We start from the raw sequence: 18,720 nt of genomic DNA, 5'->3' as shown, positions 1-18,720 counted from the left end.
ACCATAAGGCTTATGGGACGGCTTAGAGGAAATTTTGTCTTTAATTTTAATTTTGTAGCCTGGCCACAACACCGGCCAATTAATTTAAATTCATAAAAGTTAAAACTTCCTTAAAGCCTTGGTTAGAGTTATTTGGGGAAATCTCACTAAACCCACCCTTCTACTGCTGCGATCAAACCTGCTACACCAACTTACATCTTAGACTAGTTTTTTCCCTAGGCAGAAGTTAATCTAAAAAATATCATATTCTTACTCCCTGGCCTAAGTCTTTTTCAAACACTTTTGTTCACAGAGAGAGGAAATATATTGCTGTGGAAAAAAAAAATGGCAACAGTAAATATCAGTGTTTTTGTGTTCAAGAAATTGTTCTTTTCTCTGACAAGGAGGATGACAATTCGGAATGCAGTTGGAAGGGTATGGATGATTCAGTAATTAAAAGGAGTGTGATTATACCAGAAGCTACTCATGCTGCCATTTGTGACAAAAATAATTGGCTGAGGAAAAGAATGTCTTGGCATTAAAGAGCTCTTTGCAATATATGTGAATTTTTTTCTAGGAATTCAGCATAGCTGACTGCACAAATAAAGGTTCAAAAATCTGAGACGAGTGGAAAATGTAAGGAACCATAGAGAGAACTTCTGAGCATATGTCTGTGCCTGTTCCTGTTGATAAATTTTTCATGCTGTTACAGACAGAGGGGAGCATCTGCTAAGCACACAAGAAGCAAAAAAAAAAAAAGCTGGTGTTGACAAGTTCACACAAGACAATTAAGGATAAGTTATTACTTTAACAATATAGCCCTGGATGTGGGGCAGGGCAGAATTACATCACCTGAAGAAGAGCATGTGCAAGATTTTACTTCTCAAAGCACAACTCCTAAAGGCATTTTTCCCTGGGCAGGAAGGCTGGTACAGAGTTTCCCTTGTGACTTGGTGGTCCAGCTTCCTTGGAATTCATAGATCTGGGTGAATTGTGTCCCAGGTTTCCCCAGAGAAAGTGCAGTGATTCTTTTTCTGAATTGCTGTAGTGAAAAATCTGTGAAGCAAATGGAAGCTGCTGCTTTACCCAGGCACAGCAGGTCCACAGCTAGCAGAAGATTATATGGAAATTTGGCAATCAACTCATAACTTTTTATTTGTACGAATGCTGCAAATAGAGGGCCAGATTCTCAGCTAATGTCAGTCTACACATTTATATATCTCCATTCATCATCATGGTCTCATGCTCAGTGGAGATTGTCTTGATATTTTTGTTTTCATTTCCAGGGGTTACTGTATTGTTTGCATTCAGATCTGATGTGTCCTACTGGTTTTTCTTCTTTTGCTGCTTACCCTTCAGTTGATTTTCCAGCTGAACAATAAACTGAAACAAGAAGACCTGAATTGCAAGTGGGTTTGAGTAGCCTGCAAATGTGAATAACAGCTGGTCTGCAATTGAAGAGAGTTTGAGCTTGTCCACAGACATCTAGTCTTACTTTTCTCGCTCAGACTGGTTGTCATGTGATCCAAACACAAGTGGTTTAAAAAAAGAAATAAGAAAAACTAAATGGAATCTTTTCTTGAAAACCTTTAGGAACTGTAGTGAAGTGACATGACTGCCAAGAAAGCTTTATTAAATAGCCATTAAACATTTAAAAAAAAATGTTCTTTTAAGAGTCTTGGCCTCAGTCAGCTCTGTGGACTTGGCATACATTCCAAAAATTCTGGATTTCTTTTAGTTCTTTCATTTTGCTCTATAATCACTGCTGGACTTCAGAGACAAAGACCTATGTGCTTGCTCAAGAGTAAGCACCTCCAACTTATATCTGAAGAGCTGCAGAAAGATTTGTATCTGGTTTGGCAATATTGTGCTCTTTGGTAAATGCCATAAAATGCAATTATTCTCTACCACACCTTCATCATAAAATAGACTAAACCTGGCTTCTTATTTGGTGATATGTTGCAACAGAGAGCCTTGTAACATTACCAGTAGGACTCAGTGAGATATTGAGGTCATCCCTCACTGTAAATGATTAGACTGTTTTAATGGTCAAATATTTCTCAGTACAGCATTTACAGTCTAGGCAGGGACTAAAGGTTTTCAATGCATCCTCTGCTTTAGTCATTTTTTTTTAATAGGGAGAAACTTAAAGCTCAAGTTTATCAGCACAAAACCTAATGGTAGGCACATCCAAAAGAGTCTTTTTCCATCACTAGCGCTTAGTATGCCTACAAAAGCATATTTTGAAAGTCCTTCACTTGGGAAACTAACAGATCAGCTTGGGTAACCTTGCTGTGGAGGTTTATTACAGTGTTCTGCCTCTAGCTGTCCACTTCATGCTTATGTCAGAAACTATTAAATGATGCTTATTTTTTTGGCTGAAGTGGTTTATGCCACTTCATATTTTTCCCAACTCCTTGCTTGACAATAGGATGGTAAACTCTGGTAAGTGGCAGAGCAAACAGCTAGAGTCTTTCTCATCTTAAACTGCTGCAGTGTATAAAATTCTCCAGACTTGCAAAAATTATATATCTGTCTTCCACAAAGCCACCCTCATCTGCTGTACAAAGAGGAATAACAAGTTGAGCTTTTTAGCTTGAAGCTGCTGTGAGTTTTGTTTTTTTGGGTTCAGAAAATGGAGAAACCAGCAAAGTACCAGACCTGCCTGAACAGCAGCAGTACTTGCTAGTGTGACACAAAAGTTTAGGTCAGGATCTTGCACGCGTGGAACAGTAGAAGCAGGAAATCCTCCCTAAAACATGATGGATTTCTGGTGGCTGAATGAAACCAGCTCTCTGTGTAACCTAACCTTTCCTAACTCTATGAATCGCTATGAAACTGCATTCCAAAAAATGTATTGCAATTACTCATGGGCATGGCTCCACAGTAAGCCTTTTTTTTTCTTCATTAAGAATTCTGATCCAGAAGCAGAAACTGGCTTCATTTGGCTCTGAGGGTTTTTCCCACCACTGTCTATTCTGTTATCCCATGATCCCAGCTACCCTGGAAGACAGGGCATAGTGCAATTTGTCAAAACAGAACAGCATGGATTTCAGTTTTCCAGGCTTAAGTTCATTGCAGTTCAGGAGCTGGTACTTGAGATGTGACTGAAGCAGAGGTGGGCAGACCATTACAGTTGGGAAACAGTAAGCTGCTCTCTGCAGCACAAGTAAACTCAGGGCAAAATGCTGAACTCAGCTGAAAGTTTACCACCTTCATTCTCTTTTTATGCTCCACAGGGTTTGATTTGCTCCACATAGAAAATGCTAAATTGTTGTTGCTTTGTATCCCTAGAGTTACTGTTTACGCAGCAAAACGAAGATGCGATTGCAGCATGAACTAAAGCATAAGCCCTCTGGGTATCAAGGTTACTACATGGCATTTGCAGTCAGTGCTAACATCTATTCCAGCACGTCCTCATTGTTATCATTACCTCTGTGAGGTAAGTTTTGATTGGTTTTGGTCTCTCTGTTGATGCTGGAGTTGCCCAATATGGCAAAACAGAGGCATTTTCTTGCTTAGACCTGTCCTAAGGAAATTTAATCTGGACCAGACAGCATCACTGCGTGGGTTTCATCTCACCTAATTTTAGCTCTTTAATAGTTAGGCAGCAAGTTGAACTAGTCAACTAATAGTCACTGGAGAGGGATGCCCATCTCCAGAGGATGACTTGTCCTGGCCTATGTCTATGGTGAATCACTTTTTTATAGGCATTTGTCTCTCCCTGTTGATTGTTAAGGACTCTAGATGACTAACTTAGATGATGACTGTAACTTTTCAGTAGCAGAGGTTTTGTAAGATGAATCCCTGAAAATAATTTTTATCCAGGCAAAACACGGTTCCCATCTCAAGATACACAGCACGTAGCCAATGCTTGACATGCAGTGTCTACAGAAATGGCTACAGGAGCTGTGAACACAGAGTGTGATATGCTCTTCATGCCTTCTTTAACCTGCCTAGAGAACAGGGCTCATCTTTTGTTTTCATTCTCCTTTTTGGTATAGTTAACCTTAAGCTGCCTGTTTCCCAATGGGTCTTTATGAACCACACATGAAAGGGAATGATATCTCTGCTCTTCATTCATTCTTATACAGTGCTCTGCAAGCCACAGAGAGAGGCTTAAATACACATTCAGGTCATCAAGAATTAAAGTTTGGGGCCTAGTCCATCTTGGCATAATAGCTGCAAATAAGAAGAGGACAGTTCTTGCCCCAGGGACTTAAAGGGATTTGACAATAGACAGCTAAAGTATTCTGGATATGACCAAGATATGAAATGGACCAGTCCTAGCGAGCAGATTCACACCAGGCCCAAACTTAATTTTATTTGACTAATGCCAGGCTGGCTCAATAATGTTGACTCACAGTGTTTTCTTGTAGCATGAACAGAAAGAACCAACCTAATGTTTAGAAATGTCTGACTTCTCCAGACTTGTTAGACATGTAGCTTATTTCTGTTCTGAGGAGATGGGAAAAACAAAAAACAGCCCTCCAACCTGGCATGTAATGCTTCTATTCAGCAACAAGCAATAATTTCCCCATTGCTTCAGCAATATTTTGTCATGCTTTTTTTTTTTTTTTTCAGCTAGGTCAGATGCTTAACATGGGAAAGTTGATTTTTTGGTAGACTCTGAGTTCTTTTATGAAAACTTTCTAATACATGAAAGGATTTAGTTTCAAAACACCAATTTTGTAGGCAGCTAACAAAGATGTCTTTTTTCTCCACTCTTTCTTGGAATTGCCTCTTGGAAAAAAATCACAGAAGTGAGTTGATTTTTACATAAAAGCTGCTACTTGTAGGATACCTTTACATGCTTAACAATTTAAAAGAAATATTGAAACTTTTGATACACTACACAGAGAATGCCCTTCACATGAAAGTCACTGTACCACTCAAATGCCATATAGTCTTTGTATCATAATAATCTCCTGTATAAAACTAAACAGTCATAAAAATAATCATTTAAGCAAAAGGTTGCTATTTCATCTGGCAGTATAGTTATTGTAATAATAGCATATCTGAGATATGAGTGACTTTAAGAAATGGGTAGACAAAAAAAAACCCCAATTTTAAAGCAGCCAGTGTCTGTTTCCAGTAAGCTACTAAATCACATCTTATTTCAGACCAAGGTACATGTTTAAATTTCCATCCAAGTTCTAATCCAGTGGCTTTAAGCTAAGCTAGTATCTGCTGCTAAACTGGATCTGCTCTTGGATAAGGTTCCAGCAATGCTTTTTGCTTAATCGTGCCAAGCCACTTGGCAAACTGTGTGCATACAGACCCAGGGTACAGAAGCCTCTCTCCTGCTTCAGGTTCATGTATCTTTTCATCTTTCTCCTTGTGCTGGTGACACAAGATCTCTGGATAAAATAATCTGTTTTAAAGAATGCATTATCATTGTAACACTATAATATTGCTAATATTAGTAGAATAACAGCATACTTTAAAATGATTCATATTCAAGCACATTGTTAAATACTGTGCCAGAGTACACACCCAAAGGGTTGGTATTCACCATACCTAACTTTATATACTTTTTGTTGGAGATTTAGTTCAGTGCTTAGTCTGTCTTTATAGTGATGCGTGAGAGACACTTCTAAAGGTTAACTTTAGGTGAAGCATCTTGATTTCTAGAGGTGCCTTTGTGTCTCCATCAACTATCCAAAAAGTCTGTATTGTTTCATGCTTTAACCAGGATGATTCTAAGTTAAAATGCATTTTCAGCTTGCACTTTCAAGTCCCATAATTTGTGAATGCCAGGCTTCGCAATCCCAATGAGATTTTTTTTTTTGTTTTTTTGATGCTGTATTTTCAGATATCAGTTACATATTAAAAAAAACCCAAGAACGTGGATGGGTCAGTTGTATAATATATGTTGGTACAGCTTTTCACGATGAGTTTTCCCCCACACTCTCATTCCTTCAACAGCCCCCATGCCTCTGATCTCTAACAGCCCGATCCCATTCCACTGCTAACCATGCTTTGTCCCCATCTCTCTCCCCATAACGAACAGTCCCAGACAAACGTTAGGGAAGATGCTGGACATGAGCCTTTACAGCAGGTATAAACAGCAGCTGTCCTATCTATGATAACAGTTAACTCGTTACTTTGAGCTCCTTTTTCCTTATACCCATAACCTTCTCCCCCTTTCCTACTCACCGCAGCATCCATCAGTTCTCATTTGCATCCCTCCAGTACTTCAATGTCAGGAAACATATGCTGAGAGGTGGGAATTTGTTACTGCTCTTAAGAGAGAGAAAGCAGGGCAACCAGAACAGTAGAGCAGCTGAATTTTGGGCTTTATATGGGAAAACAGAGATGGGTTTCTTTTGTGTAGTGATTGCTGTAGAGTATTGCAAATGTCTGTATTTACAAAATGCTTCAAAGTTTGGAATTTGTTTACTCATTCCTCAAGCTTGAATCTCTTTTATCCCCAAGTTTTAATTAAGTTGAGGATATATCTCATAACTTTCCCAATCCTGGAGTGAAGAGTGGTATATATGTACAGTTTGTGTTTTGTCCCTATCTAACCCAATATTTTAATTTAACTCTAGGCAGTTTGAGAAGGTAGAAACACAATTTTAGTTTGGAATACTGAAGAAGGCTTCCAAGCATTAGATAAATGTATATCTTCTCTGTTATTAGGTGACAGCTAAATAACTACCTGTAAATACAAGTAAGCAGATTATTTGTATGAGAACAAAATATCAGAGTGCAGTGCAATGACTATCTATATAAACATGAAGAGGTGAAGCAGCAGATTTGAGAACTTATGCCTGAACCCTTGATATTAATGCATACCTTTAACATCCATCTGAGAAACATAAAGTTTCTAAATTAGGATAATTCTACCAAACTTTTTTATAGTTAAGACCTTTAATTTTTAGATGAAAAGCCTGGCTTCCCCACATGGTGGGAAGAAAAGAAAGCTTGCATAGCTTTTAGTCTCTTTGAAGCATAAACTTCACAGGTCAAATAGGGATTTTGTCCTCTTTCAGTTTAGCTGCATGCAAATAGAAACAGTGGCAGATGGACAACAACATTATTCCATTGTATTTGTACATTGTGCTTATAAACATGATCAAACTTATCCAGAAAGTTTTCCTAAACATGGTATCTCCCTACTGAGCAGTAGATTTCCCTGACCCCTCAAATAACTCTATATTGAAGCAAATAAACTTTAACTATAAAACTTTCCAAACACAATCTTTTCATTTATATTTCTCTTTGCTTTCCTGGTGGTACAGAGAAGATCTATACGGTCAGGATGAAGTCCCTCTCAGGGACTTGGTCAAGCCACTATAAAACTGCTGCCAAAATATCCGGTCGTTTATTTAACTTAAAACATGCTAGAAAAGTTGACTGCTGAGCACCAGGAGGCCCAAAATATTCCTACTCAATGGATCGTGGATTTCCCTGTGTCACTTATCTTACCATTTCAGTGCAGTACCATATGTTCTCATACAATTTTGTAATGTAGCCCATATGTTTGCTTTCCTTGATGAAAACCAAGGAGGCAGCAAATTATCTGCAGCACTGACACACAAATTGTGATTCTTTTTTAGTTCTGAGCTTAGGCTAATTTCTTTTACTTTTTATATTCTGCCAGGTAAGTGCTCTCCAGTGAATGCCCATATTACATGAAAAATTGTGAAAAACTGTTCAGTGAATGAGTGTGCATGAATGTTCCTAAATAACAAGTGTCACAACAGAATCTATTTCATTTTTAAACCGTGGATGGTATTTACAAAAAAATATAATCTAAAACTTCTATAACTATTCAGCTCCATTCTGCAAAACATTAAGAGAAAACGAACTGAAGATCTAATTTGTCCTGGCAAGCAGAGCTATGTCAGAGGTGAATTTGGCCAAAACAGAGATCTGCCTCTCAGCTGTGAACGTGGAAATAAATGTGAGTGTTTACTGACGAAACTCTGACAAGGTTTGAGATGAAGAGGACAAACTGAATGCAGCGAGGAATGGCTAAGAGTTACTCAAGCCACAGCTTTCTCCGCCTCTGTGTGTATGCATGTGCCTGAGTGTTTGTACGTGAAAATAACTATGAACCTTTAATCTTAGGCAGGGCTTCTGATACCATAATGTTTTAATCTTAATGTGGCCCAGCTAACTAACTACACATGGATCAGTGACATAGATGTGACATTCTTTCTTTTGAGACAGAAAAGATTGACTAAAGATTGAGATGATTTATTTAAGTCCTATGCTGTGTTGCAGAATGCTTTATTGACTGTTGTGACTTTCATTTTTTTTTTCATTGCATACAGGATGCTTCTTATTGTTTAAACAGCTACTAGAATTTTTTATAATTACAAATTATGGTACAGATCTTCTACTAAGGGACTTTTGGAAAAACTAATTTAAGCAAGATAAATATGTGAACTCAAAACATATTTCATGCCTATGTGGACACTTGTTCTGGTAATTAAAATGTCATCCATTCATTTTAACTTAAGTAGCTTCCAAAATAAATTAAAAGAAATTGTATTGAAACCACCAGTTCACCAGGAGGAGATCCACAAAGAGACCTAAGGCAGATCAGCAAGTCCACATAGAAAGCCAATTCAGCATAATTTTTATGATGTCTGGAATTTACAGTCACAGCAACTGCAAGTATGGTCCCAGCAGATCTAACTCTTTCCCTTTCTATGTTCTGAAAATCAGGTAAAATAAGGGTTAACAAGAAAGTCTTAATCCAGCTGATAACTTGGAGGTTTTTGAAAGATTTTTGCTATGCAACTTCCAAACACTGTACACTTTTGTCTACCTCAAGCACTGCAGGCAAAAGAAGATGGAATTAAACCGAATATTGACAGCATTTTTGGAGTTAATGCAAAATGTAAATGCTACTTAGCAGGTGGTGGGTTTTTTGTTTGTGTTTTTTTTTCCTTTTTTTTAGCATGTTTGAGCAGTTAACAAACCATTCCAGACTGAGCTCCTTCTTGTGCATTTTAGCAGGATGTATGGATGCCATGGTGAGGACCTCCCCTGGGGCCCATTACTTCCTGATCTCTGCTATCAGATCAGATTTATGATGTGGATAAAGAAGAGTCTGGGTCCATTTAAGGTTTACTGCTGATGGACCATTAAAACTGCTAAAGTGATTTCTAGCAGCAGAGAACATTATACTGGAGATTGGGATTATGCAGGGCCTTTGTATCTCGGGGAAGTGTTTATACTTTTTGAGGTCTACCAGCTTTCTGGTTTACTGTACTTCAGAGCAAAGATCTTCTCTGGCTCCAACAGGATTTTCATAGTTGAAACATGTGCCTGAAAATACTAGAAATGCATCAAACACTTTGCAAAGACATGTTAATCCAAAAGTAAAAGAAATCAAAAGATTCATCTGAATCCTTCCTGCCTTAAACTCAGCAGTCCTTGGAGGCTGTGTGTCAAGCTCAATGGAGGCAAGGTTAATGGACAGAATGGAGTTATGCCACAATTTATTCTGTGTATTCATTTTATACTTCCTTCAAAAGGGCACGATGGCCATTTTTTCTTAGTCTAGAAGTGGGTAATTGCACTTTCTGCTATTGTAAGGGAGGATTTGTTTCTGCTATTGTTCTTTGGGTTTTAGCTTCAACTTCTTTCACTAATTTAGCTCCATTCATCTTTCACAGATTTATGTTTTTAATGTATTTGTGTGGTTTTGATATCACCCACGTACACTCTTTATACTGCATTCAGCGTTTAAAACAAAAATCTGAGAAATGATCTCATGTTTCTGCACTGACAGAGCCTTAATTTTAGACCATTACTATTATGAAATGAAGTCTGCATACATCATAGTATATTTTGAATAGTTTGCCATTTATCTGCTCTTTCATGGTGTATATCAAAGTATGTGATCTAAACCTTAGGTGGGGTGAGCACCTTGGAGTCAGATGAGCACCAAAATACCTAAATGCTTTGAGTGTTCAGAACCAAACTATTCTGAAAAGCAAGCTTTCCAGTCTATTTCTGCTTTAGTTTGGTCTGGAAATACTGCAACACCAGCACTGGAAACAATAGTTCCTTACTCCATCTTGCCAATGGGAGCGCACTTGTCAAAACTGACCTTGCCCAGGCCTAGATCATTCCCCAGCACTGTAAAGGAAAGTAGAGAAAATGTACATCGAAAGTAATAAAAAAGCTGTGGGAGGCCCTGTGAAGATGATGTGGATTTTTACTATCAGCGGGCAAGATTTCTGAAAGCAGCCAAGTGACTTCAAAATGTAACCATTAAGGTGATTTTGAAAAAGTTACTCAGTGTCAAGAAAGTTACAATCCTTCTGTTGTTTCTTAGTATTGTGTTTTTCACATGTTGCTGCAGAAAACATAACACAATAAATAGAAAGCTAAAAATCAGTTAAAACTAAGAATTATTTTGCTACGGTTAAGTTCTAGTTTTTGGCAACTATTCAGTCTACTAAAATCAAGCTGTCTAATCTTATTTTAAAATTGGATAACATTACTGTTAGTCTTCAAAATAAGGTAAAAAATGCGTGAACGACTGATAAATCAATGGATCATTCCCCCTCGATTCAGGTTTCTTCTGGTACTGCATGAATTAGTACTGTGGGTATTTTTTTCACTGAACAAGTCTGGAATGGTTGGTCTCATCAGGCAGAGATTCTAATTCTTGATTAGTATAATTTTGATGAGATATTACATCAAGAGATTTTCTATTAGGTATAAAGGCAAGAGTCAAAGCCCATGTCCTCAAAAGAAAGGCGCATGAGAATAGCAGAAATTGTGCCATTACCTCAGTTTTAGTGTTTAGTCTTCCACTAGTTTATACCCCACTATATAAAGGCAGCTCAAAATTAATGCTGGTTTTACTGTAACTGTGATGGTTCAGAAGCTGTTTCACAGGCATTTCAAATGTCTAGCAACCTATGGTAGAGAGGCTGAACATATATGTATATACTCAGGGATAGAGACTGTTCTATCCATATTTAATCTATGTTAGTGATAATACATAGTTAGTAAGCTTGCTTCCCACTATCCCCTGACATCCTCTCCTTGTGATAACTTGGCTATAAGAAGCTGTCTGGGGATTTCTCTATACTTGAGAAGAGTTGGTTGGGAAAGCTGTAATACAATAACTATGCCAAAAAATGTCCTTAGAGGGGACATTCCTTAGGCCTGGAGGAGCTCTTTTGTTGGCATCCTCAAAGAGAATTATCTATAATAACAGAAAGTCCCCTTGCTGCAATGGTAACCATGGTTTACTGGTTTTTTGCAGACACAGTTATATCACACAAGGACTATGACTTTTTCATGTTCATAGCTGATTCATCTATATCTGACAAATGTTTCAAGCCTGTTTATTCTGTCACCAAAATCTCACTTTCCTGTCTTTTCAATCAACTCTTTGCTCGAATTTGTATTCTTTAGTGGACAATTTATCCCTGTGCCAGATGTCGCTGTGGGAATAAAGAGCTCGAGACTCTGCAAATGCCAGTAACACAAAGAGTCATGAAGATAATCATAGTATCCTCGTGCTTGAGGGAAGCACCACTTAAAAAGTAGCACAAACCCAGTGTTGCCTTTTCCCTCTTTTATGGTAAGACCTACTACTATATGCACTATAATTATGTAAGTATTTAGAGATTTTTTCATCTTTCTACTGCTATTTGGGTAGGAATCTATCCCAATGCAGCAGATCTTGCATGTAATCAGAAAGGAACTGAGATATAGGGTTATTCTGTCATTTTGGGGATCAAATAATAGGCTCACAACATGGTTTTTAACCAGTTTCCTTTAAAGCATCAGGTCTACAATGACAGTTACAGGTTACATGAAAAAGAACTTACAACAATGGCTCCATTTCTTTCTAGACAAGGCAAAAGAGAAAATACACAATACCGTTTGTATTACTAAAATTATAAATTCCACAAGTGAAATTAATTTTATCTCTTAAGTATTTCACCTGAAGGCCTGAGATTTTTTTGTATGTGCAAATTCCCACACATTCTGCAATTATCTTCTCTTGCAAAAAACTAAAAACAGGTCTGATTTCTCAGTAGAACTATGTTTTTTTCCACCAATCTGGTGCAGGGAAAAGTCTTAATAGAAAATGCAAATGTGGTGGTTGATATAACTTATATCCACTTAAACAGCTCTTAGCACAACCAGTATGATATAAAGCATTCAATGTTAATGAGTTTCAGGCCAGACACAGACAGAGATTCCAGTACTTATCACTACCTTAATTGGGTATTCGTCTTGATTCTACGTGCCTCTCCCCAGGGGTGTAGCAACTAAGGCCAAGTTTATTCTCAGATTGCTTTACTTGTAGGCTGGCTGGTAGGTAAGGCATTCTTTGTGTGGGCGCAGTTAGCCTGGCATTGTTCTGCCACAGAAACACACCCTACCCTGAAAAAAGGAGGCACACAGTTTGCTGGCATAACTGTCTGAATATGAGGAGTTTCTGTCAGCGCAGCTGTGCGAGCCAGGGATCAAACCGACACACCTGTGGCAAAAAGTCAATTGGGGGAGACAGAGCTTGGGAAGGGTGCGATATGGTCCCTGTGCTGGGAAAAATGCACAGCACTCACTCCCTGGGAAGAGGAGTGAAACGTATGCAGTATTATTTCAGATCATTCCCTGTTTTTTCTCCATATATAGCACCTCTCCCAAATGACTCCTCAGTGTAATAAAATAAATGTATTGTATTTTATCTGATGTTTTCTCTCCTATTCTCAGCCACCTCCCTATCTTGTATTCTTTCATCCGTGTGACTCATCTTCTTCATGTCAGGGCATTCAAGATATAGTGGAGAAAGTAAGAAGCTAGTGAATTTATTTGATCTTTCTTCCAGTATTTATGTTGAGAAAAAAAAAATAGAGTGAGTAATTGTTTGTTAAAAGCAAAAATTCTGGATGAAACATCTCCCATTCCTTAAATGGAATCAGAATGGAGACTTTTGGAAACTCGGGAAAATTAGGTTTACAGTGCCATTATGCCCTCATTTTCTAGTGGGATTTCAGATTCATTTGCTGCATTTGACTATGAAAAACTTGTATTGATGCAATAAACTACCTAGGAACCTCAGTCACAGTTCAGAGCACACTCTGAGGCTCGTAGAGACAAAACAGAAAAATATTTTGTGACCTAGGGACCTTGTAAAATGAATGGAAAATCAGAGACCATACAGATAAAAACAGAGCAGAACACAAGGCAACTAGTGATCAGCACTTTTTACAATGTCAAAAAGAAATAGGGCAACCTGTCTTGTGAGAGGAGATCGAAAGGAGCAAGACTTGTTTTACCTAGCAAAGTCAAGGTTGAGTGTACTATTCATAGATATGTTTTGGAGATGGATAAATATCAGAGAAAGAGAAGAACTGTTGAAATTTAAAGATAGTTTGAAGTAAAATGCACACAATTTCATCCTAAAAAAAGTTAGCTAGAAGAAGGTTTGTATTTCTTAGAAGCACCGAAATGGCCTTCCAACATGAGAGATAAGAGGAAAGAAATGAAATGCTTCAAGATGGAGTATTTACAGCAGGATAGGGAAGATCCCAGAATTTGTGTCGACAAATTGGCATATGAGACTCTGGCTGTTCAACTTGCTGATACCTGGAAGAGGGGCTAGAGGAGGACTTGATTGCTGTTTGTTGACCCTGTCTGTTTGCACTTCCATTCATATTGTATTTTATTAGCTCTGTGCTTCAGGGCCTCTGTCATGTAAGTGCAGGAACAAGGAAGAATGTCCTCTTTTTCCCCCTTCAATGCAAAACATGGCTTCTGGGAAAGATGAGGTTTCCCTTCTCATATGTCAGCGATCAGTGGGAAGTCCTTGAGAGACTTTGATCGTTTTGGCTCATGTGCCTTAATCATGTCCTCAAGGCTAAAACTAGGCATTATATTTCAGGGTTTGTACTGTATTTTCTGTTAAACCACTAATGGATTGGGCTTTGGATTTTGATGGAGGAATTGCCTTCATCTGCTCTATTTTCATCTGACAAACCCCCTGCCTATGGCAGGGACCTCAGATACATTTCCCCTAATTTTGCCTGGTCTGTTCCTTTGGGACAGGGTAGTTTTGGCAGCCTTTTTTGTGTGAACTTGTCTAATAATGTTCCAAATTTTTCAGGGTATTTTGTGGTTTCTGCTATATGGGATCATGTAGTGCAGAGCTCTCTGGACTCTGTTGAATGGGAAGTAGTTGGCTGGCTGCAATTGGCAAGGATTTGTCTTTTTAGGATCTGCAAAAAGACAGTGAGGTAACTCTTTGGGTTCTTCTTTTTATCATGGGGGAAGGGAGGACAGGAGAGGGCATGAAAATGCTTGTCTAAAAAACCTGCATGTTAATGCCATAGGCTGACTTCCCAGAGGCAACGTTTTGGTAATTAGAAAGCCTGCATCCTTGGCTTTCCAGGACATTACCTTCAGTGGTCTGCAAGTACAAGAGAAACAGTTTTTGTGTGGTGGAGGAAGGGAAGGATTGGGGAAGAGGATGTGAAGCACTGTATCTTCAAAGAGCATGCCATGGGGCAGGGCATGAGGCCATCCTTGGAGAGATTCGCTGTGAGAATGAGAATAAAGCATCCAGGCATGGGGAAAATCTGGATTTTTGCTCTCAGAGCTCAGAAAACCGTAAGCACCTGTGTTCAGACCAGCAACCACTGCTCGCACTGGCAGCAGCAAACAATGATTTTCTGTCCATATATGGAAGCTGCATGAAGTTTCCTTGAAATTATTTTACTGCTACCCTTTGCAAAGGGTAAAATGGGTTTAATAATCACAGGAAGAACTATTAAATGTTTCTGTGGCAAAACCCACAACACCTCCATTGACTCCATATAAATTGAAGTATTTATCTGATGGACAGATGAATGCAGATTGAGAGATGATCAGGAATTCACAGGCCCAGTAAGGTGAGGCTATACAGGATGCAAGCTAATGTCATCAAATCTCCTGTGCATTTTTTACTCTGCCTTTCAGGCAAAGGTTTTACCACAGTACTGATATAACTCACAAAAAATTCCAAAACACGAAGAAACAAACAAACAATTGAAAGTATAAAATAATTCCACTAAAAGTTGCAGTTTTGGCAAAACAGTTTTCTTTTGGAGATGCATACATTTTGTTTAAAAACTTTCAATTATAGCTACTTATGAGACCTTTTACTTGAGGCAGGCAACCTGCTGGGCTCCAAGGATAATATTGCTGATCTGCCACTGAACACAGATAAGACGTGGCCATCCTTTCGCATGCAGGTAGGAGTTTCCCAGACCCACCCTAGGGATTCAACAGCTCTTTTCCAACAGAAGCTCTTCCAAACAAAGCAACCTGGCTGAATACAACATCACTTTTGGATAAGGTTTTACCTCATCGGACTGTTCTCATTCAGTTCTTATTTCAGTGCTGGATCAAACTTGATCAAATTCTCAATGAATGTGCAAAAGGCAGTTAGGAAATAACCTGTCGAAAGTTTCCTCTCAATTTTGTTTCAATTTCAAATTATTGTAGTGTGTTACCTAACTGCAGATGCTTTCATTTTCAAAATGAAATTCCATCTCTTATCTGAGTTCTGCTCAGTTTTTTAACTCAGATATACTTCAGGATACTGAGTAAAACAGATTAGCTGTGAATAAAAGAGATTACATTCAAGTGCTGTCTTTTATCAACCTTAAATCAGTGCCTTTCAACTTCCTTCCTCTTCCTCCCTGGTAAGAGAAATGGAAAATTTGTTGACTTTGTCTTTGTTGTTCATTGTTTGCTATAGTCTCTCAGATTTCAAATAAAGTTGTTGCTAGACATAACATTACATCTTGATACCTGGACATGAATCCATTATTTGTGTGAGAGAGAAGGCATCTATCTTATACATTTCAAAACATGTTGAAAAATGTGTCATAGAAAGTGAAATGAAGATGCATGAAACTATGGTATGTTCATAGTATAAAGCTGTCCTGAAACAATGCTTTTCTTCTAAGTTCTGCTGACAAATACGAGACTTCTGTGTGTGAAGATCTTTCAGGACTGAAAACTACAACTTGCAGAATGAATAACAGGTAATCATGGGAATCCTGACAGTCATTAGAAATCACTTACTCATGAGAGTAAAACAGCCAGTTCATTTGCTGATCCTTAAAAATAATTAAAAAGCATGTAAGCCAGAGATCTGGTTAATGTAGTTACTATCCAAAGGGCAAGATTAATCTTCTGTACTGGAAGCAGACATTAACTTTTTTTTTTTTTTTAAGTCACTGTATGTGATCACTATGGCATAATAATATTAAATTATGTCATTACTAAGCATTTCCCAACAAAACACAATTTACTCCTGAACTTGTGTTCATTTATATTCGACAACTGTGATGTTTCCTTCTTTTCCTTTTTGTTATAGAGGGAAAAATTCCAACTCTGTTGGAAAGTGTTTTACATGTTTTTTCATCAGAGACCAACAATTACTGTTTATGGCCTTGGATTTTAATTGTAAATTCAAACCCATCATTTTGGAAACTTTATGAGACTGCAAATAAACCTTGTGTAAATTTTCTTTGCTTGGAACCAGAACACTTATTGCACCAGCAGCTGATGCTTGGTCCTAGATATGTATAACCTTAAGTGTTTAGCTTCATGCTGAGAATATAACCAAGTAACCTGCTAACTTTCAAGATATCATTAGTATAGCCTTGATTGTCTACACATCGTTTGGCTGAGGAATAGAGTCTTTTGAAAGTTCTTGAAAGTCACTCAAGTGATTTCTTCCATCCCCTCCTGGCCAAAGACCTGGGTGTTGACTCAATGATAGGATTTGAGACCGTGCAGTTATGCACTGGTTTGTAAAACATTTAACTTACAAGAAATTAAGCCAAATTACAGAAAAAGCAAATCACATAGCATCTGTAAATGCAGTCCTCATAGGAAAGAAATCCTCTGTCCCCAAACTAACAATATTGGTGCAAGCCAGTAGAAGCACATGGTTACAGGCTGTGCTTTAGGAGAACTGAGGTCCCACCACAGACTTCCTATATAATTTTGGCAAGTCACTTTTTAATGTGTCTCTGTCTCAATTCCCCATCTTTAAGGGACAGACCACAATACTTGGATTGTTTTGCCTGTGTAGCTTTTTGTGGCACAGACTGTCTCTAGCTGATGGCGCAGCACTTAGTACAGTGGAGCTATGACCAAATGATGTTTCTCTAGGGACTTCTGCAGAAAGTGTGGCACGCACTTGTCATGGCAGAGTACATGTTCTTAGCCAGACAGCTAGAATCTGGAGCTTTAGAGATCTATAGTAATGCCATGACAGAGGTTTTCTCTCACCATCTCTGTACAGAGCAGACTGACAGTATTTTGCAAGTTTCTTTCACTCTTCTGGTTGCCCTTTTGCAGGAGTTAAAGGGTCCTCTCAGTATGAAGGCTCATTTCACATGAAAAGGCCGGAGGCTAATAACAGTGTCTTGAGGTCCCTGCTGTGACCAGCAGAGACCTTCGGATGGAATAATTTTAATGAACTTCACGTGTTTGTAGTGTTGACATTTACTTGAGAGCTAGTTTCCTTGACTCCTTTTATAGTCATTGCAGACAAACAGACACTTCCAAGAAGGATTCTTCTGCCCTATTACTATTTTAGGGTGAAATAAATCATCCCCTGCAGTTTCCTATTTATTTTCATTAACTACAAAGAGAGTCCAAACAATTACCTCATGTGCAGACTTCTACCCTGTAGTTCTGGCCTTGAACTTGTGCTCATACAGCATCTATGGATGTCACCATACCTTCCCAACAAAGTCAGTAGCATTGTCTCCATTTTATTTTTTTGTCGGTGGGGGAACTGAGGAACAGTGATATGACCCCAGTGTTCAAGGTCATCAAACGGTCCTATATTAACCCAGTGTTTGATACACTGAGTAACAGTGCAGACCCAGAATTGCTGTTTTGTAAAGCTTGGCACCACTCAGTTGAGGCACTCCATGTTTAAAACTGCTGAATACTTGGATCTAGATATCCTGCTACTCTAAACTAGAAACACAAGTTATGCCTCATAGCTGGTGTTTATCAATAGTACAATGACTTCGAAATTTTGAAGAAAAAGAAATAACAAAAGGCACCACAATAACAGCTATAAATAAATACCACCTGAACTCTGTAATTTTTAGGCATGTGGCACCTGGCATTGAGTGAGAGCCCTTCTGAGTAATTTCTAAACCAAATAAAAAGCCTGCCGTTTCTGTAAGACCTGGGTATCGCAGCTTTTAAGACAGATAGTTCTCATGGGTTCAACTTATTTTGAATTGCCAGGGGATAAACAGAAGGATTAGTAAAGATGGTATAACGTGGCATGTGCAAAATAAAAATGAGTTAAATAATTGAATAACTCTTAATAAGTAATTGGCTAGCTTGTCAGTAGCATGCTATCTAGATCCTGAGTAACTGGGTGCCTAAAGTACAGTGTCCATTCCTTGTGACAAGTTGGAGCAGAGCAGCCTGTGGGAAGGGTGCTTTCATGTGGTTTCTCTGAATTGCTTCAATGGATGTGACTATTTTAATCATTTGGTGAGATCTGTCTGGGGGATGAGATAAAACACACAAAATCTTTGCCACCCATTACCTGGCTGTATCAGAGCATGATTCTAAACACTGGCAGACTGTCCCCCTTTGTGGAGGCTGTTAGCGACAAGTACCAGCATTGTGAAAGGGTCAGGTGATGTGAGATCCAGCTCTAGGCATTTGCATGCTTGACAAGTTTCTGAGGGCCAAGTACTAAGTCTAATATGGATA

Source organism: Caloenas nicobarica, chromosome 3 (genome assembly GCF_036013445.1).
Source record: "Caloenas nicobarica isolate bCalNic1 chromosome 3, bCalNic1.hap1, whole genome shotgun sequence".
In the NCBI taxonomy this organism is placed as follows: Eukaryota; Metazoa; Chordata; class Aves; order Columbiformes; family Columbidae; genus Caloenas; species Caloenas nicobarica.
The sequence above is the reverse complement of the archived record's forward strand: the minus strand, read 5'-3'. Positions refer to the sequence as shown.